At 41.0% G+C, this 24,412-nt stretch overlaps 1 long non-coding RNA gene across 1 annotated transcript; it reads left to right on the top strand.

The window, feature by feature from the left end:
- Positions 1 to 659: 659 nt before the first annotated feature.
- LOC128814685 (uncharacterized) lies at positions 660 to 22,899 on the top strand. Its single transcript, XR_008439460.1, has 4 exons — positions 660 to 763; positions 1,237 to 1,393; positions 21,555 to 21,683; positions 22,504 to 22,899. It is a non-coding gene; the product is annotated as an uncharacterized LOC128814685 (long non-coding RNA).
- The last annotated feature ends 1,513 nt before the right edge of the window (positions 22,900 to 24,412 follow it).

Here is a 24,412-nt window from a genome sequence, read left to right as displayed (position 1 = left end):
TCATATGGCTTCCCCTCAAGGTGCTTCCTATCCTCCTTTGGATGGTCTCTAATTGCTCAATACCTTTTTTGTGTTGTGGCACCCAAAACTGCCCCCAGCACTTGAGGTGAGGCCGCTCCAGCTCAGAGCAGAGCAGGACAATCCCCTCCCTTGCCTGCCTGGCCATGCTGTGCCTGATGCCCCCAGGACATGCTTGGCCCTCCTGGCTGCCAGGGCACTGCTGACTCACGTTCAACTTGCCATCCACCAGGACCCCCAGGGCCCTTTCAGCAGCACTTCTTTCCAGCATCTCATTCCCCAATCTTTATATATAACAAGGGTTGTACTGTCCCAGGTGCAGAATCCAGAACTTTCCCTTGTTGGATTTCATACAGTTGGTGATTGCCCGTGTCTCTGGCTTGTCACGGTCTCTCTGCAGGGCCTCGCTGCCTTTGAGGGAGTCAATTCTTCTCAGCTTTGTATCATCTGTGAACTTGCTCAGTGTCCCTTCCAGTCCTACATCCAAGTAATTTATGAAGATTTTGAAGAGCACAGGGCCGAGGATGGGGCTCTGTGGAACCCCACTAGTGACAGGTCACCAGTCTGATGTCACTGTAACCCTTTGTGCCTGACCCGTGAGACATTTGTTCACCCATTGCATGATGTGTTGTTTACCCAGCTGTGGGCTGGACCTTTTGTCCAGGAGGATCCCATGAGAGACCGTGTCAAAAGCTTTGCTGAAGTCCAAAAAGATTACATCAACTGGCTTTCCCATATTGGCTAGGTGGGTCATTCACTATGTTATCCTTCTTCTCAAAGACACACAAAAATGTAGGTGCGTGAGCCTTTGGGTTTGTCATCACATGAGTGTCAGAGGAGACACAGTGTGGAATTTCAGGAAGAACAGCTCCACTCATAGCACTGTAATGATTTTGTTTCTTTACTTCAAGAAAATTATGATGGGCCAAAATCTGTAGACAGTATCTTCATTTACCTCCATAGACATAGAGTAATAGACTGTGGATTTAGTTGTTGTCCTCTTCCCTCTGTGACATTTACAATATCTTTTTTTTTGTTTCCTGAAAAGCTAACTGACCCCATAACCTTGAAAGCCACCTGTAATTAGAAAAATTCCTGTAATTTAGAATGACATCATATTAATTGTAAAAATATATGTATTCCCAATGTTGCCACCTTAAAAAGATAAGTTACAAGATTGTTTGTTTACATTTTGTTTTGTGGGAAATTTTTTCTTAGGTTTTGGATGCTGATGGCACCCTAAAACAGTCTGGTGTCAACAAATGCAAAATTGCTCTGCTTCTGCTTTGAACTAGTCTGTCATCGTAACCTGTTGTCTCAGGCAGAGCTTCCATCTGTGTGCCACTGGGACAGTTGCTGTCACCCTTGGAGTGAGGTAGAGAAAGCCTTTAACTCTTTGCAGTGTCTGGATGAGTGTGGCCTGACATACCTTGCAGATACACATGTAATGCAAAGGAGTATTGACCACATAACTAGAAAAAACCAAAAATCTTTCTAACACACCTCAAAACCAAAAACCTTTCTAATACACCTCAACTTGAGCATTCTAAAACAAACACACAGGGAATGTCATATAGTTTTTGAAAACTTCCTCCTGAGCCTAGCTATTCACTTTTTTCCTCATTTTCCAGGCTGTTGCTTATTCTATCTTATAATACTTACAACATGATCACAATACTAATGTGTTAGTGCCTATTCAAAAACCATACCACTTTTTATCCAGAAGGAAAAGAGATAAAAGAAAGGAATTGGAAAACACTGGTATGGCAAGTCCTAAAAATTAATGCAATTTAGTGTAACAAACTTAAGAAAAAAGGTGGAAGAAAGAGGAACTTGTGTGTGATTTGCAGCTTATTTTCTTGGGGCATATATATGAATTATATATAGCATAGAAATCATCTAATGGAAAATGAGAAAATTGTAACATTGAATTTTGCAGATCTTTACAATGATTCTGTCTGTTAAACTGTGCAAGTGAATTCCTGCTTTCCATGTATGTTTTGGAGAATTTGTGTTGTCATACAATCTGGTACTAAAGTATATTTTGTGTTCTGGTTTCCATCACTGTGGTTTAATCAGCAGCTAGGTTTTCTTGCAAAACCTAAAAATAATGATACCATAGTCACCCAAAAATGAATTTAGTCTTCTGTCTGGCCTGCTTGCATAGACAGAGGATATATATCCCCAGTGATGAGGAAATACAGCTACGGATTAGGAGGGGATATAATTCTGGTTTACCCTGTCAAAAGACTATGGAAATGTATTCAGTTTTCATTCTGTGTATCCATTCTTAAAATGCAGGGAACATGGCTGTTCCCTGCCTGCAGTCTCTCTTTATATTTTGTGGTATATGGACAGCCTTGAGGAGTGCATACCATCTTCCCTTGTGGTCCAGAATGCTCAGATTACACCATTTGCCTCACCTCCCTTTGGGTGCCCCTTCATCTTGGCACGAGTCCTTGCAAGGCTTGCTTTGGCTCCGTGCTTGCTCTCTTTTCAACATCTTTGTGGAATGCAGTATCTCTTCAGGGCATAATCAGTCAGGGTGCAAGGAAAGAACATGGGACAGATTAACAGAAAAATCACTGCAATGCTGATAACTTGCTGATAGGCAAGAATCTCCCCCATCAGCAGAGCAAGCAACTTACTTTATTGCTGTATTTGCTTTTTGGGAAGCAATGTCTTAATCACTGTGAGCGCATGCTATACGTCTCTAGTCTTGTCACAGCATTGGTCATTGGAGCACTGAGACTTTTGGCAACTTCTGGACCTTTCAGGGAGCTGTGTTTTTTGTATAGATGCTCCACAGTGACAATCATGTCTTCCCACTGCTTCCTTAGCAGGAATTTCTGGCAGAGCAGACTGTAATTCAGGTGTTCCATATGGTCAACACAGACCCTTTGGGTCTTAGAGAGCCTGTCCTGTGGGTTCATTCAGGACACAAACTGGGAGTTAGAAGTTTGGCTAGCACATCCCTGGTTCCATAGACATCCTGGAAAGTTAGTATTTCATAATTCTTCTAACCCCGTCACTGCTGTTGTTCTGAATCAGAGAGAAAGTGCCTTTTCTTCATGCCACTCTTGAATGGGAATTTGTTCTTTAAAATCTCTTTTTGGAGTCCTGCACATATAAACATCCATGAACAAGGAATGTGGGCCTGACTCCGTGCCCTTAGACATAACCCACAGTTTTTTTGATAGGTCTAAGAGAAACAGCCCTATAATATGAATAAACTAAACTATGAGTTCTTTCATGTTAAATGTAGATCTAAACTCCCAAAAACAGAGGTAAAGAATACACTACAGAAAACTGCCTTTGCCTTTCATTTACAAAGTATGTTGTCTTGGATGACCTCTAAGTTTTTTGGCCAAAACAGTTTAGACCTCCTTTGGTACATTATATTGTTCTTCCCAATTCAGACAACTGGGTTTAATTTTCAACACATAATTATTCTACACTTCTTTGTGTGTTCCCTCTTCATCTCCCCAAAGTAAATGCATTTTGACAGCTACCACCAAGAAATAAAAAAATGTTATATTCCATGGTTCATTGGATGCAGTACTGGAAAGTGAATCATTCCCTTCCTGTGTGTTACCATATACTGTATTTTGTTATATGGATAGAATATATGTATGTGTGTATCTAAAACTGTGTGTTTTGTCTGATTCTGTATGTGCCTAGGAATCTTCTAAGTTTAAAGGCCCTGGCTAGGACATACATTTGGACGTTACTAGATCTGTTCCACCGTGAGTGGTTTTATAGCCCAAGAGCCTCCTTCAGACACAGTAATTTTAAAATTTTGCTTATCCAGGTTTGTATTTGAACACTATTGTGGCATTTTCACAGTAACAGATTTGATACTCTTGAACAGTAATTCTTGGAGACTCAGTCAGAAAGGCACTATTTCTTCCTTTCCCCCCATTTCCTTCCTTTTTTTTAGTTTTCTACATCCCTTAAGTTCTTTGCCTCATTCCTGCTGTAAATGTGAACGAAAACTTAATTTTAAATCAGCATCTCTTTGACATTCAGGGGTGAAAAAAATCTTGGTTATCTTTTAATCTGTTCTCAATTTGGAATTCAAGTAGATGTTTAGGTTTATACAGCTGTTGCTGACTCTCAGCATCATGTTAATGAAGTGCTCCTTTTTAATGTCTTCCAAAGTTCCAGTTCCACAGCACTGGAATGAGCTCATGTGCTGAGGAACTTTTTCTCTTCTCTTGAGGATGTTTCTGAACTCTGTTCTGATTGTCTCAAGGATAAAGAGTCAGCACAACATATTTATATGTGGTTTTCCACTTTCAATATAAGGGTCTTTTCCTATATAAGGGCCTTTTTCAATATAAGGGCTCAGGGGAATATATCCTCATCTTTCCCAACATGCCCAAGAATAGTTTCAGAAGAGAGCCCAAGGTATGAATTTATTCTTAACCTATTGGCAGGGAAACCAGTTCACTAACAACCAACAAACTGTTTCCAGGAGAATTCCTGTCCTGGAGCAGAACATCCCTCACTGTTCATTAAGGAGCAACATGGCTTTGCATTGGTCATAGTGCAGGAAAGCAAAATCTCTTTCATCTTCTCTTCTTGATGTTATACTTAGAATGACAATGCTTCAGCTCAATATACACTTTAAAAAATTATTTTAAAAAATTATTTTAAAAGACTGAATGAGTTGTTTCTATCTATGTTTGTAACCTGGCTTTAGATGGCCTGTAAGCTAGTAGCCCATGTAGGCTTCTTTCTGTCATCTTTCCTTTATGCATCCATCTCTGGAAAGGATTTTTTCTTCCCTGGGGGAAGATGAAGTACTCACTCTCTTCTCTCACTATTATCCCATAGGAGAAGTAGCCAAGCAATAGGGATCCCGACAGAGAGGAACACCATTTATCTGTGAATGAAGTTTGGATGGGTTTACTATTCCCTGGAGAGTTGTGTTTTTTTCCATCCATCATCCATCCTGTGTTGTTGAGATCATGGATTCCGACTTGTCTGCTTGCAAAGCAATGGGTCATATTTTGTCTTGGTATGCCTTGTCCCATCCCTGTAGAGGGGATATTCTGGCTGCTGCCAGGGCAGGGCTTTGTACAAGCACTGTAGTTAGCTCCATGGACAAAGCTGTTTGCTTGGGGTGAAGGCAGTGCTGTTCATTTACAAGTTTAGGAGTGGCGATTCATGACTCCTGTAACAAATGCTGAGACATATGCTTGTCCAACCAAAAAGGCCCTCAGGTGGTGGAGAACATCTGGCAAACCCACAATAGGGAAGAGGCTTGTCCCCCTCATTGCTGCCTTGGGTTACAGAGCACTGAAATGAAGACTGGAAAGAGGAGCTATTGGGCTATGAGAGTGAGGAATTAAGGCTGCCTGTGCAGCTTTCTCCTCTGCCCTCTTGTATATCCATTAGTGCTTAGAACTTGTTTCATTACCTCTCACTAGTTTTCCAATTAGCTATTTAATAGATGTAAAAAAAAAAAAAAAAACCCAAAAAACCCCTAACACAAATATTTAATATATTGCAGTCTTAAGGAAATTAATGTTATTGAGCATGTCATGCTGTTAGTGAGAAATGGAGTCATGTAGCAAGCTGCTCAAAATATTCTATGACTTTTCCCTGCAGTCTTAAGATATAACATACCTTTATAAGGACTTTTGTGTTTCCATGGTGGTGTAAATACCTCTTAGTGTAAGTAAGAATGAAGTACTTTTCCTTCTCCTGCTTACACTTTATACAGCTGACAGAGTGAGCCGTATTAAAAGTGTTACTTCCCATTTAATACCTCTACTTTATGAGTCAGATTTCCAGAGAGTTTGAATTAGTGTAATCCCAATGATATGCCAAAGAAACTGCTCCAATCTACTGGCCCTGTATCTCTAAAAATGACTTATTTATATGGCCCAAAGCCCCATGGAATTTTATATTTCAAATAATTTCTACATTAAACTAAAGCACTTGAAAGGAAGATACATGATTAGGATACATTTAAGAACGTGTTTCTAGCTGTTAACATTTCCTACTATGTTTTAACAGCTCTATCAAACATTATAATTCATTATGAAATGCTGTAGTCTGGCCTAAAATCACTTTCAAAGTGAGGGAGTTGCTTCTGCAAAGAAGCAAACACTTGGAGAATTGGCCCTGGAGCCTGAGCAGGGCTCAGTTGGAGAAGATGGACAGTGACCATGCCAAGGCTTTCACTGCCATGGATCTGAAACCATGGGAGTATCAACCTGGCATCACCCAGAGCTAAGGCTGGTCCCGTTGAGGCACAGCTGCGTCTCTGGCTAATATATTTGCAGATGTTTAAGACTGGGACAGTTTGACTTGCTATGTATTAAACTGTAGCTTTATTATAGACAATAGACATCACTGCACTTTTTTATTAATTTGTTTTGAAAAGAATGCCTTTCTAGCTCTGTGCTGAAGACAGTGAATGGGTTGGAAAAAAGTGATGATTGTCTAAGATTTATATGCAATGTTTTCTAATCCAAATTTGTTCCTTTAAATGTTCATACTTAACTTTTTCCTCCCCCAAATTCTGAATTAGGCAATCAGGGCAGATAAATTTCCAAATGAAAGCGAACAGTGTCCTTTCAGCCTCCTCCAAAACAGTTCTTGGACAAACTCTGAGGGGAAAAAATGTTATCAATGCTTTAAGCTGCATCGACCCCAAAATGAAGTTTTCCCAGATTTGCTGCTGCAGTCTCACTTTTCTGCAGTGTTTTGTAGGAGGTAATTTCTGTGCTGGTTATGATTTGAAAGGCCTGGCCTGCAACCCAACCTCAATCAAATTGGAACAACATGTCACCAAAGGTCCTGGTCCCATGGTATGTGCTTGGAAATACAACTCCCCAGTGCGGAGAGGTTTCTGGCAAGTCAGTGAAACTAAACTCAATTTCCATGGCTAGAAATTGCTGCAGGAGCATTTCATTGTGCTGCAGTTGCTGTGCTCTGTGGGTTTGTGTGGGGATGTGGGGGACATTGCAGGCTTGCTTGTGGGTGTGTGTGTCACTGAGATAGGGCAACTCTGAAAGTTGGATTTGTGGACAGAAATGACAAATTTCTGTTAAATTATTGACACAGAAGGATAAATACTTTTGTCCTTTGAAGTTAACTAAAACCAAATGGGATTGTTTCCTCGAGGGAAAAGTAGGAGTTTAGTTCTGATGCATCCCCTCCCAGAAATCTTTCAAATTATACATACGGTACCCTCTGTTTATATAAATATGAATTACATGATTGTGTGTACAGGGTCATTTGTAGTTCAAATGGAAATGCAATGCTGCTAGGCAGAGGCTATGGAGAGATCGAGGGGATCTGTCATTTAACCCTTTTCAAATATTCAGTGGTTTTGAGCAGATCTGCAAGAAAGCTTTGGCCTGGCACTACAAGGAGACATCCTAGTTTTGCTGGTAAATCCAAGTTTCTACGCAGCTTTAAATGGAAAGGGGCTGATTGTCTCTCATTTGTATAGGATGCTCTGATTGTACATTGTTGTGGATGGTGACAACCAACAGTTCATGCTCTGCATTAAATTTGCTTATGTGTTCTCATCCAGCTGTGAAGTTCAAATTTTGTAAGGGATGTTTTCCCACACGCAGGATAACAAATTTGTCATATTGACCTAAGGGTTGTTCTTTTCCAATTTGCCAGTGATTTCTTTTTCATTTCAGCTAACTTAATAATAGTTGGTTTAATTGTCATTAAGCCAAAAATAAATTGCCTTCTGAAACACTTGGGTTTTTTCTCTCTCATAAAATCATGTTTCTGTATGTCAGCAGAAAGACTTATTTCTGACTGGGTGTCCTTCTATCTTTTAAGCTGAGAGTTTATCAAATTTAATTTCACCATAGGGCATTCAGTTATGTTTTTGGTCTTTTTGTTTACATCCTTGAAATTTACTTTCTACTGCCTTATGTCTTCTTGCAAATTCTCTAAGGAAACTTAGACAAAATCCCTAACTTAGTAGCTCTGGGCAGTTCAAATATGATGCTTACAAAGTAGGAACGTCATGACTATTGCCTCGTAGACAAAATGTTTTGTTCCTAATCTGTAGTTTTGTTCCCAATCTGTGTCATGACATCTGTGTCATGTCTTGTGTCACGTCTCTGTCTACCCTCCCCAGTTTCATTAGTTTTTCCAGAACCTTTACAAGCTTTGGGTAGTCTGTGTCTTATTTCAGCTCTAAGAAGGCTTCCTCTGCACCAAACTTCCCACTTAGATGAACTTTTCCACTGCAAATATGAAGTAATTACCATTGTCTATGTGCGGTGTCACCTAAAGATTTGAAGGATGTATGTGTCCTGTCTTCCTGGGACTGAGAGTTAGATTGAAGCCCAGAAAACAGCTTAACTTTGATCTTAGCAAGGGCAAGGAAGATAAAGCATACAGCAAGAGCTCCTGAGCCAATTCTTCAGGTGACATTTTTGGGGTTTTTTGCAATGTTGGTGGCAAGCAAGGGTTGCAGGGTTTTTCTGTTGTGTGAAAAGTCATAATTCAGTCTTCAGCTCTTATGGGTGGAGCACCTTCCACCATGTCTCCTGCAAAGATGTCAGGAGAGCTGTCTATACCACCTCACAGTGGAATAAAGGCTGATTGATGAGCCAAATGCTTCTAAAAACAGTGGCCTGTGCTTTCAGAGCTAGCCTCGGAAAGACTCCTGTTTTACCAAAGAAGTTTGGGACAAACCAGCCTGTTACTGACAGGGAATGTTGGGCAAGTGATTTTTACACTGCTTCTGACCTCTTCACTGGCACGTGGCCCATTATCCATTCTTTATAAGTCATTTTGGACCGTAGCAAGGGACATGGCTGCATTTCCATCAGCTGTGAATTTGCCAGAGGCACATTCAAAATGGACTGTTAATAAAAAGCAATGCAGGTGGATACAGTTTCAGAAAGCAAACTCTTGAATTAGATACACAGGTATCAGTATTGGATTCACAGGTATCACTATCTATTGACCCAACACTGTATCTCGTCTGGTCTCACCTCAGGTAATGTTAGAGCTAGCCAGGTCAGTAGGCTTTTCCAGTTGAAATGGAAACAGGGCAGTTGTATCATCTGAAATTTGTAGCAGCTCCTTTCATTTGGAGATCACTCTTGGTTTTTGACAGACAAAGCTATGTAACTAATACAGAGGGTTTGCTTCCTCAAAGTGAGTTTTCCAGATGCTTTATTCATGTTATCCTAAGAGTCCTAGCCTCAATATACTTCCACTGAGCAAAGTACGTTTGCATGGATCGTTGCAAACAGTGTCACACATCTGTTTCTTCCCTCTTAAAAAAATATAATTATTAATTTTCCAAGTATTTAGCTATATCAACAAACAGACTGTTTGAAATGAGGATGGCAGAAGTGCAAAACTCAGTGGGCTGGCCATGGGATATGATCACATGGGTTATTTCTCTATTAAGTGATCAGTGATTCTTGGTGCTCGATGCTGTCCATTTATGTCTAATTATTGCAGAGATATTGCAATGTGAAATTGGAGCATAACCAGAGAAATCAAGCCAAGCTGTTAAGTGAGATGATTTCTATCAGTTATTTTTGTCTTTCGTTATGGTAGCAACAGGATTATAGAGCTGGGATAGTCAGCCAAAACCATAATGTAGAATAACACCTAATTATGTGAATACAGTCTGTGCCACCCAACAGTTTTATATTATCACCCTATTCTAGCCTTCCCATTTTATATAATGGCACTGAGGACCTTCTGCAGCTCGATATCCACCCCCCTCTAACACTCCCAGCTCAAGTCCATTGTCTCCACATGTTCTTGCTCTATGAGCTCAGCTGGACTACTAGCCATGGTGGTGCTCAGCTTAAATCCTCTGAAATCCATTTCTCCCTCTCCCTTTACCATCTCCCTACAACCCCTCATAGCCTGCCTGATTCCTTCCAGGTCCAGACAGGCAAAAATGGCAAGATTCATTTCATCATTGAGAAGATATTAGGGAGAACTAAGGTGGGTTGGAAACAGGGAGAAAAGTCATGCCTTTTAAAAGTACAATCTGAGCATTTTACAAGCATTTTCACATTTGTGCAGTAGCTCCCCTAACCTTAACTCTCTCATCTCCTTCATTATTTAACTCTACTTTAATGGAACAGTTTCTTAATGAGCCACAGTAGAATAAGTAATTACTTTTGGCTGGGCATTTATCAATGGTAATTTAAATGTTGTTTTGTCCTTTGTCAGATTTGTGCATTAATTCAAAGCTCAGTTTGGTTCTGAAGAGTGAATCAATAGAAAAGGCAGCAAGAAAATCTTCACTTTCTTGCTCAGTGTACAAGTAAAAAAGTGTTTTTCTAACTGCTAGTTCATTATACCTTAAACTGGGCTGTGAATGGTCACAGAGGGTTCTCTCTGCTAACTACATGATAACCAGTAACAGTCCCTATTGTGCCACTGAGTTACTTTTTTTCCCATACAGGTCTGATTAAATAGGAGGGCTGAGTTTTATTGCACTGGTAGGTGTTTGGGATGTGTCACAGTGCAGCAGTCTCCAATAAGCTAAGCCAACTGTACTAATAAAAATAGAAACTGCTCAAACCAAACCCAGGATCAGCATGCATATTAGTTGCAAACAGAATTACTGCAAAGGTCAAGTTTGCAAATACTTCAGGTCAGGCACAGGTCTGAGGTCTTAGATGAAATCTTTGTGTCCTCCATTCCAGTCTACTTATCCACTGAATTGTGTTTCTGTAAAATTAGATTCTTCTTATGTACTATACCAAAATAGTATATAAATGTATATATCTGTATGGGGGTTTGGAACATTTCAATGGCATTCTTCCTCATGAAAAGTTTCCTAAGCATGGGGCTGTTGAAAGAGGCAAGTGTGCAGTGCTGGTGGACTGGAAGTATGTTTTCTTGCTGACTGATATGTTTTGGAGAAAAGAACCCTTTGGAATCCTCTGCGTCATCTCAGTGCACTTTTGAGAACGTTTCTATAGAAAAGGCACATGCTAAATATCTGAAAATGCTCTTAGGGCTTACAGCCACTTCTATGTACAAATGCACATACACAGATTTTACATAGGTAAAACCTCTGTCTTGCTGTAAATCCCTTTCTTAAACTTATCAGTGTCTGGTTTGTATGTAATCTAGGCTTGCAAAACTTAAGATTGCAAACCCATTTGAGAATAAGACCTAAACCCTCTACCCTCTCTCTCTTTTTTTTGGTTTTTTTTTTTTTTTTTTTTTTTTTGGTTTTTTTTTTTTTTTGTTGTTTGTTTGTTTTTTTTTTTTTTTTGGTTTTGGTTTTTTTTTTGTTTTTTGTTTGTTTGTTTGTTGGGTTTTTTTTTGGTTTTTTTTTTTTTGGTTTTTTTTTTGGTCAGCTTTTTAAATTGTCATTTTCTCAGGGTAAGCTTGAAAATTAAGGAACCTTACAATGACTTCTGTTAGTACAGTGAGAAGTCGAGAAGTGCTGCAAAGAGGCTGAATTTGAGTGGACCTTGAACATGTGCTGGTAATGTTAGCAAGGGATTTTCTTAATATATAGTGATCCAAAATGACTGTAAGTTCTAATCAATCAGAGCCATCAATAGGGAAAGAAAGAAATAATTTTAAAATGCGGTAATGCTGACTTTGGGAAGGGATGTGAGAAAGGTCTATTTAGGTCCACTCTGCAGTGGCCAAGATGCTGCTGAAAAGGACAAATACACTTTGCACAAATGAAAATTGGTTATTAAGTGAGTTAGACTCAATTACTTTGAATATAATGCTGAAAGTAAATTTAAGTTTGTAGTTTGAACATATTAATTTTGAGACAAGAAGTGATTTCAGTAGCTTGCTTTGCTGAGCTCTGGGGTTTTTTTTTGTTTTTGTTTGGTTTTTTTTTTTTTTTTTTTTTTTTTTTTTTTTTTTTTTTTTTTTTTGTTGAATTCTATTGCATCTCTGGTGATACCCACACTCAATTTTCTCTCCTGATCAAATCCCTCCAGCTCTTGCACTCATTATATTTCATTATTCTTTTGCAATTCTTCCCATTTTCTGTACCCTGGAAAAGATTCAAAGTAAATAGTTTACTACAGTGTTACCATGACTTGGGATGTTTCATTGATGCAGTTACTGTTAATTTAAATTGATCAACTGTTAATTCAAATTCCTCTAAAGGCATGCCTAGCAATTGTAGCCACAACTAACAAATGTCCTGGAACTAAAATTCTGTCAAGTTTTTCAGTTGGGCACAGACAATGAAAATAGAAATAAAAATTGTTATATGTGTTTGATTAAAGGTAAGGCACAAAGGATAATGATAGTTTATTTACAACTGAAACAAAAGGTCATTTGCCATTTTAATAATCCAGCAAAGCAAACCCCTAGTCCCAGTGTTTTTCTTACCACATCCTTGAAGGACAGAGATATATAGGAAATCCTGTGGAAGCAGAGTGCATGAAAACATGTTATTGATGCATTTTCTTTCATTGTCTCTGTGGGAAATTTGGTATGAAGGGCTTAAGATTATGGAGTCTCAGCCAGGAATTACAGAAGCAAAGGCAAGTTTGAGGAACAGGGTCCTGGGAAGAGGCAAGGCTCAAGGAGAGGGCAGAAAGTCTCAATCTTGCAAACTTGTGCAGCAATACTCAGTTCTGTTATTTTGAGCAGTAAAGCCTGTGTTATTTTTGGAAGGAATTTGGAATGAGAAATAATTAGCTGTACAACACCTGCTGGAAATTATTTGGGATCTGGGAAGTGATGGATCTCTGTCTTTTAATTTCCTGGCTCTTTTCTTTGGAGAGTGGCATTTTCATGACTCATTGTATATCCTTGAGTTTCCCACTGGGTCACACATCCAGAGCTCACATTGTCTCCCATGGAACCACGCTTGCCAGCAAATGGACAGCACCACCTTCTAACTGTCAGAGGAGTTCAGAGTTTCTTACTAAATCTGCATTTATTTGTACCTCAATGATCATTTACCAGGAAATTTCATAGAGTCTACACCATGCTGAGATGCCTTAAGAAAGTAAAAAAAAAAAATTTGCCTGAGAGCAAGAAGGGGAGAACTGTAGTCTGTCTCCTATGGAACTTGCTCCCTTGACATTTGGGAAGTCCTTTGGTGGCTGGGGAAGTTTTCCTTAGTTGTTACTATTATTTGCTTAGTGTATCTTAGCTGAATTTTCTTAAATTCACATATGACTTGAAGAAAAAAATTTCTGGAGGTGGATTGCTCTAACTGTACTTCATAGCACAGAGGGTTGTACGCTCTGCCTTACACAGCAAAAGATTTCAATGATGACAGTGTAATATAATAACCATACGGGCCTCTATGTAAAGGAAGTAGTTGATCAAGGAGGTATTTAATTATTCAACTGTTGGCAGTCTAGTTCGTTCTAATACTTTCTTGGATCTGAATTATGGTCAGATATTGAAGATGATGATGACTGTAGGATGCCTGGGAATACAAAGCACTTTCACCACACTGGCTTCAATGTGTTGTCATATTATAGTGATTACAGTTTATTCATTGTCACTAACCTGCTCAAATACTTGAGAACAAAGTGGTGTGGTTATATAAAACTTTGTGCAAGAAAATGCAGCTCTTGAGATCACTTTTAAGCACTGCTGTTGTCATCTGCAGTCCTCTTTGATCCCAACCACATATCCGCGTAGTAGCTCTGAGGGTCTGTGAACCATTTCTCTCTTTCTCCCTGTTTTGGGTTGCAGCTGCTCATTAGAACACTTCAGGACATCTCTTTGAAGAAACATAGTGGTGACAGTAGCTGATCAAACCCCAAATGCTCAAAAACCTTTGGCTGCAGGAGGAAATCCATATGTCAGAATCTGTAACATCTTGAATCTGTTATTGGAGGAAAAAAGGCTAATGTTTAGGGAACCATTTGGGAACTAGAAAACAGGATTCAGCTCTCATTTTCCCATCTAACCATGGAATAGATGTTCCATTCTCCTTGTTCCTTAGTTCTCTTGTGAAAATAGATCTTTTTTTTTTTCCTGTAGAGGCCTGTAAGAATGACTCCATTAAGTACAGGGACATCTGAGCATTCTGACAATGCTAGGAGTTCAGATGGGTGCAGTTGAAGGCCTAAGGGGTTATCCTCTGGTGTGAGAGTGATTCAGCCCCCAGTGATATGCTGGGCAGAGGTGTAGCTCTGTGCTTAATGTTTGCAGCTCCTGAGAACTTTGATGTCAGAGCAAAGAGCACAGTCATTTAGCAAATCACAGAGTAGCTGCATGGAAGACCATGTTACAGGAGTAATTCCCAAAAACATTATCTTGTCTCAGCATTTAATTCTAGTACAGCTCCAACCTGGAGAGTTTTTGTGGAAAGGCAAGTCTTACTGCATGGATTATAGAGACTTACAGCAGGTCTCTGTATTTTCCTTCTGACAGTTTCACAGAGCCAACAAGTTGGAGAGGATGTGAGCTGGAAACTCCTGGTCTATAGCACAGATCCCATATTTTACCAAGTTACTGCTTCTGTAAAATTTTGTTGATGGCATCAAGTCTACAAAAAGTATATTGCAAGGCATAATATGGATCAATGATAAATATTTGTGAAAGCCTGTGAAGGGCTTTGTCTGAGTTTAGAAATCAAGTCTTAGTTCATACGACAGACAAATTACATGGAAATGAGTATCAGATATCTCTGGTGGGAGTAAAACACAGAGGTCAACACCCCTTTTCAGAGTTATTTCTATAACATGAACCTGCAGTTGACATTATACATAACTTTTTGCCTCTTCAAATGTAAAACTGAAGGGAAAATACTAAAAATGCTTCCTAATGATAGTGCTCAATTGTGCAGAGCATTCCTGACAGTAACGTAATTCCAAGAAAATGTCTGTAGTATATATATGCATTTGTTCTTGGAAAGGGTTCCTCCAATTGCTGGTGGCACTGTCTGACTGTCCAAATGAAGTGATCCCCCAGGAGCTTTGGATCTCAGTCCAGGCAGCCAGCCTGGAGTCAGCACCTTGCCAAGCACTGCTCCACACAGCCAGGCTCACTGTTGGTTGACCTGCACAGGGAAATAAATGGGTTTCATGTGAGTATTTTGACAATGCCACCTTTAAGGATGCTCTAGGCTATGCAAAAACATTGAAAAACATGATAAAAATAACTTTTCATTTCTATTTTTAGAGAGAGTGTGCTGGTTTTGTGCACAATTATTTTTTTCACAGTAATTAGCATGGAGCTATATTTTGAGTATGTGCACGAAACAGTGTCAGTAATGTAGAGATGTTTCTCATTATTGCTGAGCTGTGCTTGTACAGAGACAAGATTTTTTCTGCTTCTCAACCCCACCCTATCAAGAAATAGGCTGGGGATGCACAGGAGATTGTGGAGGAACACAGCTGGGACAACTGACCCCAAATGACCAAAGGGATGTCCTGGATCATATGGCATTGTGCTCAGCATATAAAAGCCCAGGGAAGGAGGAGGAAGGGGGAATATTTGGAGTTATGGAATTTGTCTTCCTAAGTAACTGTTACCCATGATGAAGCCCTGCTTTTTTGGAGACGGCCAAACATCTGCCTGAAAATAAGAAGTAGCTGAAAATTCCTTGTTTTTCTTTGCTTGTTAAATAGTGTTCATCTCAACCCACAAGTTTTCTCACTTTTACCCTCTTGATTCTCTTCCCCATCCTACCAGGGCAGAGTGAGTGGCTGTGTGGGGCTGGTTTTCTGGCAGGGGTTAAACCATGAGAAAGGGATTGCATTCCTGTCTACGGAGCCCAGCCTCAGAGGGCCCTGAATCCAAAAGTGAGGCCTCTTGGCCCTTTTGTCATGCAAACAGTAATTTAAAATATACATCTGGCACACTGCAAAGAGAGAACATCCAACATCTGTCACATTCCATTATCTTGCTTTGATGCTATTAGGCTATTATTAGTATTTAAACTAAATATATCTTCCCACAGGCTGCTGACCATAATACCTCATTTGAGTACCCATTCCTTTTATTGCCACAAACTGTTCTGAACATCACATAAATGAAACTGAAACATCACTTGATGGACTGTTATCATATTTTACTGCTTTATTCCATTTTACATGGGAGAAAACAAAACTCATTAAGTGTTGTTGTATGGTTTGAAGAAGATTAAATGGATTTCCCTATCGTTTTGGGCGAGGGAAGTGAACAGAGGCTTCTCTAATGGAGATCAGATGCAGGCATTTGGTTCCACACTAACAAGGGCCCATATGCTGTCATTGGTGTATCAGTTTTGTCTTGGGGCTGCAGGACTCTGGAATGACTGATTTTTTTTTTTTTTAACTGTCTTTTATAATTCATTATCTGACTCCTCTATCTCTTCAAAGCCGAGTGAAATAAAGACGTCGTAAGAGAATAGAATTACTCTAAGCCAGAAGTTAGCTTAGAAGTGTTTCCTTCCTGAGCCAAATGCTGTATTTCTACTGCGAGCTCTGCTCAGCAGTTTGCAAATAACTGCCCCAAACCTCAGGTAACATTTTGAAAAGAATAGTGTTTTTAATTCACATAGCACAAAACGCAGTTGCTTGCCCAGGGCCAAGAGCAGTGCCCTTCCCAAGGCTGCCATGAAGGATGCTCAGGAAGCATCCAGCCTGCATCACAGGCAATTCACACTACATCTGTTCCCATACATTAAGCAGTGACGGTTTATGTTGCTGGGTCCTGGGACAGATTGTCCTTGTGGTTGTGCACAATGGTCTTGGGCGTTATTTCAGCCTGGGCCAGGCAGTGCCATCTCAAATGGCTCCCGAGGTGGGCGGATGCTGGGAGCATCCAGAGGAAGTCCTGGGGAGTAAGGAGGAGTGCCCTGGTCATGATCCTCCCCTGCCTGGTGGGAGGTCAGTCCCAGAGAGCAGTCCTAGTGACATTTAATTTCAAAACAGAGTGAGAGTCCTGCAGGCATTGATGTGCCTTCAGAGGCTGTCCCACCACCCCCGCACAGTGAGATATGGGGTGGTCACAGTGCTCCATCCATCTAGAAAGTCTGAGCAGAGCACCACATCAGCACAACTCTGCAGCTTCTGGTGTCTGACCTCTGGCATCCTACACACTGGAGGTACTCAGTTTTAAGCTAATCATATCTTCTCATTGACATTATTTATTCATTGTTTTACATTATTTATTATAGTACTGTACTTGTCAAATATGAAAACAGTAACAATACATTAGGGGCTACTCTTTCCACCCCATGTGAGTCATCCTTTTACATAGGAACAAAGACCTATGTGGACCTGGAGCAGATCAGCTGCCCAAGTCCCTTCCGAATGGCTTGCAGGGGCTGGGTCTGGCAAGGGAAGGTTTTATCTGATTTTCAGTGCTGTGACTGTGAGCCTGTGCCCACAGTCACGCTGACCTCAGTGGATGTGCTGGCTCCAGGGAGCATCCATACTGCCCAATGACACTGGGTGGCCATGTCCCAACTGGTTTTCCCACCCTGAGAAGCAGCCATGGCTGCTTAGCCTGCATCCCCTGGGGACTCAGCAAGGTCTGGGCTGCTGACATCCTGCAGGAGGGATAGAGGCTTCAGAGCTTGTGTGCAAGCTGGCTGAGACAGAAAATTTGAGCTCTTCTTTGGGCCAACAGTGCAACAAAGACAAGCCCTGCGTTACTGGCATGCTGTTGCTCTGGAAACTTGAAGCCTCTCAAAAGCAATGCAATTACTAGCTGCTTATCACTTCTGCCTCACCAAGGAGGAAATTTATTAATCTAGAGAACACTAAGGACACAGAAAAAAAGGGTTTTTTCTTTTACAAGGTTTCCTTCTAATAGTCTCTACAGAAACCACATTTCTTTCTCTGTGGTTTCTGCCTACCTCCAGAAGGCACATGTATAAAATCTCTTTTATCAGCCTCTAAACATTTCCTGTAGAAAGAAAAAAGATGGTTCTTTTTTCTGAGTTACCTCATCTTGAACTGGCATGGAAACTTGTTTAGTGCACAATGGCAGCTGAATCTTTTAAGCTAGAATTGCTATATGGCTGCCACTTACCTCAGCTCTTCTCCTGACTTGTTAACAAAATGATTATTGCAATGCGCGCCTCTTAAATTTAAAACTTAAATGCTGTTTGGGAACAATTCATGTCCTCTTTCTTCTTAGCTGAATCAGTTCCCTTAAGGAACTAATCCATAAGGCTATTAGCTGTCATAGTAAGTACAGGTAATGAAAAATATTCTCACTGGGGGATGAGAGAGTGTTTGAAAGAAAAGTGTATGAAAGAAAAGGCTCAGCTATAAGACAACAGGGGTTTAAAAGTTTTTTTAAGCTGCTACAGTTCTTGTGTCTAAAAATGCCTTTGTAGACTTGCTGCCCTGTGCAGTGTCTTCTGGGACCCTGCTTTTTCCTAAAATACCATGTTTGATTTGGCACTGTATGAGGTGCCTTTTAAAGCAAAAGTGAACGAAAGCTAGTGGTGCCTATTGAATGCTAGTAAGTGGCAAAGAACTGTAGGAAATGTGTGTTATTCCCCAGACCTTGAGGAGACCACAAGGCAGAAAACCCCTTGGTGGCAGCTCTGCTGCAAGAAGGGGTAATGGTAGCAGTGGGGAAGCCTTGGAGATGGCTGAAGATGGGAAAAGGCACCAAGCTGCCTGTCAGGCTTCCTGCAGCTGCTCCACCCAGGAAGGAGATGTCCACTGGCTCCAGGGTGGGATGGGTGTGAGGCCACTTGGCTTTCTGGTACAAAACAGCAACTGAGCCTAAAGCAGCTGGGAACAGTCTCTGACATTTATTTTTGGAGGATGTTTAGGACCTATTGCCTTTGAAAACTTGCCTCTGTGTGCAAATTGATAAGGGAAAGGCAGTCTGAGTACAGTGGACTTTATAATAGGATACTGCTGGGAATGGCATTTGTATTTTCAAACTTTAATAATCTGGCAGTCCCCACTGTGGCCCCATGCTACTTGGGTCTATCCCAATTTTATTGAAAAGTGTTGTTGAAAAGACATATTTTGCACACTGGTAAGAGCAGACCTCATCGGAGTTACTCTAAATAAGATTTCAGAACCCTTTTTTTTTTCTCTCCAGGATATTTTCCAGCCCCATTCTGCAGCGTTTGTGAGCAATTTTAACAGCTGTTCTTTCCTTAACCATTGGCATTGGTCTTGGTTTTTTGGGTTTTTTTTTTGTTTTTTGACCCAAGGCAGAAGGTGATGGCCAGGCCCTTGCATCTCCAATACACACTTTTTCTGTTGTCTGTATAGAAATGTGCACCTCTGCAGGTGAGTAAGCTCAGGTGTTCAGCCCTGAGAAGCAATTGTAGGTGCCTTTCTGCAGCACACCAGCCACAGAGGGATGTGTGTGCTCAAAGCTGGAAGCAGGACAAGGCAGAAGTGGAAGGGAATTCTTCCAGCAAAGTACACTGGCCAATCCTCCTCTTCTGTTGACAGTGAGCTGGATAGCCAGAGGATGAGCAGCAAGTACCCAAGCACCATGACGTGGGAAATACATCTGGATCCTTTCCTTACCACCTGGAGGTAGAGATGATACACTAATTCTAGTAATGGCTAATGCAGAGTGATACAAAGTGCCACTTGCTAAAACCAGAGTCTTACTGTTCATCCTCATGTTGTGAGCTACCACCACTGGTGTTCATTTTTTCTAGTCTATGTGCCAGACAATGCTCATGGAGGGACACTGGCTGATGGGTCACCAGCTGACACCAGGAGAGGATGCAGTGAGGGCCTCTCCTCCTCTTGTCATCTCTTTTTGCAGCATTCACTTTCTTGGAGCCAGGCACCTCTCTAGTTTTCATTGTTCAGAAGAAATTCAGTTCTTTCTCTAAGATACCATTAAGAAAAAATAAAAGTAAAAGCAAATACCATGAAAATAACAAGAAAAATTATATCAATATATTGATATTTTCTTAATTGCTGCAATTTCAGGTCAGATTCCCTTGATACTTCAAATAAAATTTAAAGTATAATTGTTCATACATAAGTACATACATCCTCGGTAAGTTGAAGATGGTGGCCAGTATTGGAACAGAGTTGGAATTGCTTGTGAATCTCATACTGGGACTTATTTCACTTTTAACTGTTTGCTTTTGCAGGGATAGCAGTCCAGTTGTGTTATTGAATTGATATTAATAATCATTTTTTAAAGCGTTCTGATCTGGGAAATTACCATTGCATATTTTTAGATCAGATTTCTGAGTAAAGAGAGTAGTGGTTTGCTATGTGCAAATAAGATGATGTTACTATTTTTCAACTGTCTCTACTTGCAGTGGAGAAAGTTCGTTCAGCAAGCAAAAAGAAAAAATTGAGCTTTCATAGCAAATGCTGTTTTTAGCCTGCTTCAATCTTTGAACTAAGATTATACTCAACCACTTTTTCTCATTGCACAAGCAGACTTTGGAAACTGATACACTAAAATTAGGAGGCATGTTTGCATTTTCAACCTCTCCAAGTGCAGCACTCCAAATAGTTCATTCCTGCTATGTCATTATTGTACAACATAGGGTTTGGAGATTTTTTTAGAAAGCAAATGTCACTACTTACATCTCTTCCACATTGCTTTAAAAAAAAACCCTACTTTTTTTGGCAAAATGAGTGTGGGGACCAAAGCTGCCATTACTGCAGTGTCCTTGCTGACCCCATAGGCATAGGAGCCTGCATTTGTCACAGGCACTTTGATAGCCAGTGGCTCATCTAGAGGGAAGGTGTGAATGCAAAGTGTCTTTTCTATGCTCAGGAGATGGAGAAGGGATCACTAGAATAGTAAGTTCTCCACTCTATTCAACAGTATTTTATTAATCCTGAAAAAAATTTAATTTAATGTATATCATTCTGCTAGGATTGTGTAATCCCAGTACGTGGGATGATTTATGAAGAATTTGCATAGTTCTCCTTATGAGTACAGAAGAGGTAGTGTATTTTAAGGCATTGTGATGAAAACTCTATTTTTTGTTTGTTTGTTTGTTCGGGGTTTTTTGTTTGTTTTGTTATTTGGCTCTTTATTCTGAAGACTTCCAACTAAAGTGAACTACCTCTTTACCCTTTCAGTGTTTCATGTGCCTTGAACTGCTTGCTCCTTGCAACTTTTGCATAAAACAACGAGGAAACTTAATTTGCTTAAATAAGAGTAAGGAATGATTTGATAAAAGTAGATAAAAACCAGTAAATCTGCTTTGACTAGAAACAGGTAGCCCAGCTTTTAATTGCATATAATCTAAATACTGTCACTACCAGAAGAATTAACTGCTATAGTTAATCCTTGCTGGCACCATGCCACACCTTGGGATGGATATTCTGTGGGGTACAGGCTCTGGTCATGGTCATGTATAAAAGACTTTCTTCATGAAGCACTGAGCATATGTGAGATTGAATATAGACTCAAGTTTGGCTTAAGGACAGAAAATTACATAAGGATTGGTCCAGGGGAGGGAGGAGACCTTTTTGTATTATATAGAGGGAGTGTTGCTTATTTTGCTTAGGAGTAGTTGGTTTCTTTTGTTGGTTTCCTTTATTTTTGTTTTATTTTGGTTTTTGCTTGTTTGTTTGAGAGACAAGGAAATGTCTTATTGCTAACTTGCCAACGATGGAAACTTCGAGGAACAGACCCGAGTTTCTCCCTTTTGCCACCAGATGTCCGTCATGAGCAGGGAAAGCTGGTGACTTTCACGATACCCAAAAACCTGGATTCGCAGCATTTTTGAAGATCTGACGCAAAAACTCGAGTGAAATTACATGTTACCATAGAGTTTTGGACTGCAGGTATGCTGAAAAGGCTTATTGGCTGCGAAAAATCCAAAATCCTACCGGTAGCTCTAAAATATATGTTTAACTCTTACAACGTGTGTGTCTTAGCCTGCAGCAGTTGTAGAATAGAGCCTGGGCACTTCTCCAGAGATTTAGGTATGCAGCTCTCATCCAAAGTCCTAAAATCCTTTTGGAAAACTTGCCCTTTCAGATGGCAGGAATATCTGAGAGAGTCACTATATCTGACCTCTGGAAGGAGACCTAGTCCTTTTCAGCCTCCTCGAGTTGCTGAGTGTGCTGTAACTTTTGTAGGTCTGATAGCATTAACTGAATCCCACAGTAAAGCATTCACATCCACAAGCAAGAGGCATTTCCAGGCATAAGTAGCATACAACTATGGAAAGCACTTCTGGAAAAAAAATGGAACACTTATTAAGGTGCAATGACTTCTTAAGGAGGGCATTAGCTTTCCACCTACAAGAGGAAATTTCCCCAGAATAAAGTAACTTAAGAGGGAACTACTGGAAGGTTTGCTGTGTGTCCCTGTCCTCAGACTTCTTTAAACTCAGATGCCTGAATGCTTCCAACTGTTATAACAGCTGCTATTTATTGCAGTAACCACTATTTCAGATTAAAAATGTAAAGGTGATACATATTTGAGAATCACAGAAGCAGAAACACCCAAGAGCTGCTCCAGAGTTTGACATTGTCAGTTGCTAAATGTGCACCATCTCTTCCTATCTTCAAGAGAAGCAGGGGACACTTCGGATGAAAAGGTTCATTCTTCAGCAATAACCGTATAATGGGACACTTCCCTCTCTCATTGTCAAAACAGGAAGCCGAGGCTACAAAGCTCTTCTGGACACAGCGACAGGAGCTACACCCAAACAAGCTCAGAAACCGGGAAGTGAATGTCTGTGGGAAGTGGCTGCTCTCTTCCCCCAGCATGTGCAGGATAAATACCTGCCTAGGAAATGTCCCTCACTCACCTAAGGGCTCCTGCACTTCCTCCCAACCTCCAGACGCCCTTCCTAAGGGATAGCAAAATGTCCTGCATTCCTCTCAGCTCACCAAGGGGACAGCTTGTGCACTGGGCTCTACTCCTGGGTTTTCCCAGCAGGATCCCACACTGCCTTACAGAAGGAAAGGTGTGTTGCTCACCACCTCTCTGGGAGTGAGCCCTAGTCTCCTCATCTAATAAAAGCAGCCCCATTGCTCTATGTTGAGAAAAGTGAATAACTGAACCAGCAGTACAAAAATTTCCCTGGACATTGCCTTCATTAGTCCTTCCTGGGAAACACAGACCTCTTTCATAAAGGTAGTGGGATCCACTACAGCAAAAAGAGCATGTTGGGTCTGTGCTATCACATGCACCCCCATTTTCAAATTTTGAGTGTCTTCACAATCTGGGGAAAAAAAAAAAAAAAAAAAAGACAGTTGCAAAAGAAACTTGTACTCTTCCCTCCCACCCCGATGACTGCTATGCTCAAACCTCCTAATAGATGCCCTTTTTCCTATCAAAACAAGTTTTAAACTATCCAGCATTACAGTGTTCCTTGACTGGTGCAGTTAAAACACACATCTGTACCCTTGCTTTCAGAGACATGAAGGCTCAGTGTAGCCTCCACTTCTGAAAATACTGTATTCTGTCCTGAATATTCTCAGCTGTGTCTCTGGGAAGCTGAATATGAGCTTATTGCCAGATTCTGATTCTAATAAAGTTAATGGAAATTTTGCCAGTGACTTCAAATGGTCCAGATATTATTCTCGGGCCAACTCCTATGAAATTATCCCAGTTCAAACCTAGAGCAATTGCACTGATTTCAGTGGGACTAGACTGGCTTTAGTCATCCAGTCTGAGGAAGATCCATGAAGTCAGAAATCAGGGTATGGAAGAGCTGCCTCTTGCTCAACCAAACTGCTGTTATTGGAGTTTTGGATGGTGTTTGGTTTATGTTTTTTTTTTTTTTTTCACTCTTTGATGAAAGTGATGAAATCAGAGCTGCAGCATTACTGTAGGAAGGTGTATGTTCTTTTCTGGCAGTATAGCCTGCTCCATAGGATGCAGGCTGGTACTTCATCAATCAGAGCTGGCGTGGATACCTGGGTACACCCAGCCATGTACCACAGCTCTATGTTCAGTTTTGCAAGATACTCCAGAACAAAAAAAAAAAAAAAAACAAAAAAAAAAAAAACAAAAAAAAAAAAAACCCAAAAAAAAACCCCCAAAAAAACCTGTGTAGTATGTCATAACCTGCTAAAATGAACCGCAACGCTTATTCAGATTTAGAAAACTCCACCTATTTTCAGGACAAATGGCCAACACCCGCTGGAGGCAGGAAGGGTGGCCGAAACCCTTCCTTCAACAAGAAACAAGACGGCAGAGTCCAGCGGCACAGGCGGCAGGAGCCGCAGTTCGGCGGAGCGCCGCTCCAGCGCAGCGAGTCCGCAACATCCGACGGGGGCCGGCGCTTCTCAACCTGCTCCTCCGCCGCCCCCACCCCGCCCGTCCGCCCCCGCGGGGCCGCGCTACCTGCGCCCGCTCCCCGCCCCGGAGGAGCGGTCGCCCGCCCCGCCGAGAGGCGGGCGCGCTGCTGATTTGCCTTCGCTGTCAGCAGCCGCGCTCCGGCCAGCCCGCGGGGACCGGGGCTGCAGCCGCAGGAGCCGCTCGCTCGCTCGCTCCCTCCCTGCCTCGCTCCCTGGCAGCGAGAAAAGTTTGCTGCTCTTCACCCTGCTCCTTCTCC

This window comes from Vidua macroura, chromosome 1, assembly GCF_024509145.1.
Source record: "Vidua macroura isolate BioBank_ID:100142 chromosome 1, ASM2450914v1, whole genome shotgun sequence".
In the NCBI taxonomy this organism is placed as follows: domain Eukaryota; kingdom Metazoa; phylum Chordata; class Aves; order Passeriformes; family Viduidae; genus Vidua; species Vidua macroura.
This window is presented reverse-complemented; position numbering and strand designations above follow the sequence as displayed.